A 2,174-nucleotide genomic window follows, 5' to 3' on the forward strand; every position below is an offset into this window, starting at 1 on the left:
ATATACACATTTATTGACGTTGATTGATGTTAATTATCACAACACCTCAAGCCAATTGTTCGTTCCAAAAGAATCTGCTGAGCTTAACTTTTAGCTTTAGTTTGAGGTTTGTTTGTTGTAAAATGCAGGAAGGCCAACTTTCACAAAAGAAAACAAAATGGAGTTGAATGGCCCATCTTAAAATCATATTGAACTTGAAATTTTGAATTCAATTAACTTTTAAACTTTGCACTAAGAGAGCTAAATAACCCCAAATGAAAACTGCATTCACTCTTTGCACTTTGTACCACGTTGCTTCTCATTATTAGTCAGTGGATATAAAATGAAGTGTTTTACCAGCAGAATAGGACAGAATGGAACGGAACCTGCCACGAGTGCAAATAATTATCACACATGAACAAGACACTTATTGTCTGACGGAGTGTTTCCGCGCAGACCAGCAGCCCGGTCGGCGCACTCACCTTCTGCCGACAGCCCAGCGTGGTGCACGAGTATACGGACAGACTGTGCGATGTCTGTAAACATTTGTGTTTGCTCCCAGTGGGATGGAAAGAGAGTGATTTCATTAGCATGGCTCCCAGCTTTGAGGTATGTTTGTGTGCTTTTCTCCAAGCCGATGCTGTAGTACTAAAACCATATGCCCTTAAGTGCGTACCTCGGCCTAATGCTTCTGACAGCGCTGTTTTCTCTAATTAAGTTCTCTTCATGTGCGAGTTTATGTGTCTGATGCGCGTTGTAGCACTCCGTGCATCAGACACACACACACACACACACACACACACACACACACACACACACACACACACACACACACAAACCAAAACACACCTACCAACAACAACTGCGGGCCTGCGAGGAAAATGAGCATGCTTCAGCTCTTATTATGCTTACCATGTAGGACCAAAGGGTGTTTGACGCATTGCTTTATTTTTATTCAAATGATGAACTCCTTGAAGCTTAATTATGTGTTTTTGTTATTTTTTTAAAATATGCTGGTTAGGCGGGGAGCGCTCAGGTCGAGGTGAGATGAAGACCGTCACATAGGGACCATGCAACTTTTCCTTAGTGACGTCACCTAGCCGCCCCCGACCCCCCAGCCCCGCCTTGTCGGAAGGGATGAGCGGGTGAGTCAGTCGGTTCCGAGGAGCCATGTGATTCGGGGCGACGTTGCTGCGAGTGCAGTGAAACAGGTCGGGGCCCTTCATTGGTTCATCTAAGCGGGGGGATGTCTGCTTGCATGTGTCCATGTGCAATGTGTGTGTGTGTGTGTGTGTGTGTGTGTGTGTGCGTGTGTGTGTGTGCGCGTGTTCATTTGCCACAGAGCCTCTAAACACGGCAGCTGGGCAAAGCATTTTGCTGACTGCCACAAGGCACCTGACACCATGCGTGGTAGGCCCAGACAGTGTGGTTGTGGACAGGGCTAAATTAGGCTGAGTGGGAGAGAGCTGACTAGGACAGTACACGAGTGGGTGATAATGCCTTTGCTGAGCGTCACATCCTACACCAGCCTTCCTCAACTGGCGGACCGCGATCCACGACCGGACCGCCGACCTCCTCTGTCCGGACCTCCTCTGTCCGGACCCTCGGCAAATTGTATAAAATAATAAATTATAAAGTGATTTTTACGTTATACATTTTATATTTGTGGACTATAATCTGTGCATTACCGCGATCGCTTGTTAAAATTATCCGTTGTATTGTTTGCGTGCACTAACAGATGTATTGCAGAGGACCGCAGCAGTGCGACTGTGTGTTGTATAATGTTTGACTAACTGGAGACCCTGGCTGAGCAGGGCATGTCGGCGATAACGATGCGCTGATTGGCTCCTCCGAACTTAAGGTGTGCCCATACATAAGCGTCAGCACGCGTCTATACCAACACACACGCATTCAAAATGGATGATTGTGTCAGGAAACAGACGCATGCGCGACGCCACAGTTGTGCTCACAGCTTCAGTCCAGGAGAGCTGCACACAGACAATTAGACAAGACGAATCGCGGGAGGTTTCGATTGTGTGCAGTTTTGCTCCCGTCTACCCGGGGATCTTTGCAGCTGTTTAACAGCAGAACACCGCAACATGGTAAATGAACATCACAATGGCGTCCTCAAATAATATTTGCATGCCTCAAACATTGCATTCACCTTTAGTGGAAGAACAGCACTGCACATTCCT

This window comes from Hippocampus comes, unplaced genomic scaffold (assembly GCF_001891065.2).
Source record: "Hippocampus comes isolate QL1 unplaced genomic scaffold, H_comes_QL1_v1.1 scaffold41, whole genome shotgun sequence".
NCBI classification, from domain to species: domain Eukaryota; kingdom Metazoa; phylum Chordata; class Actinopteri; order Syngnathiformes; family Syngnathidae; genus Hippocampus; species Hippocampus comes.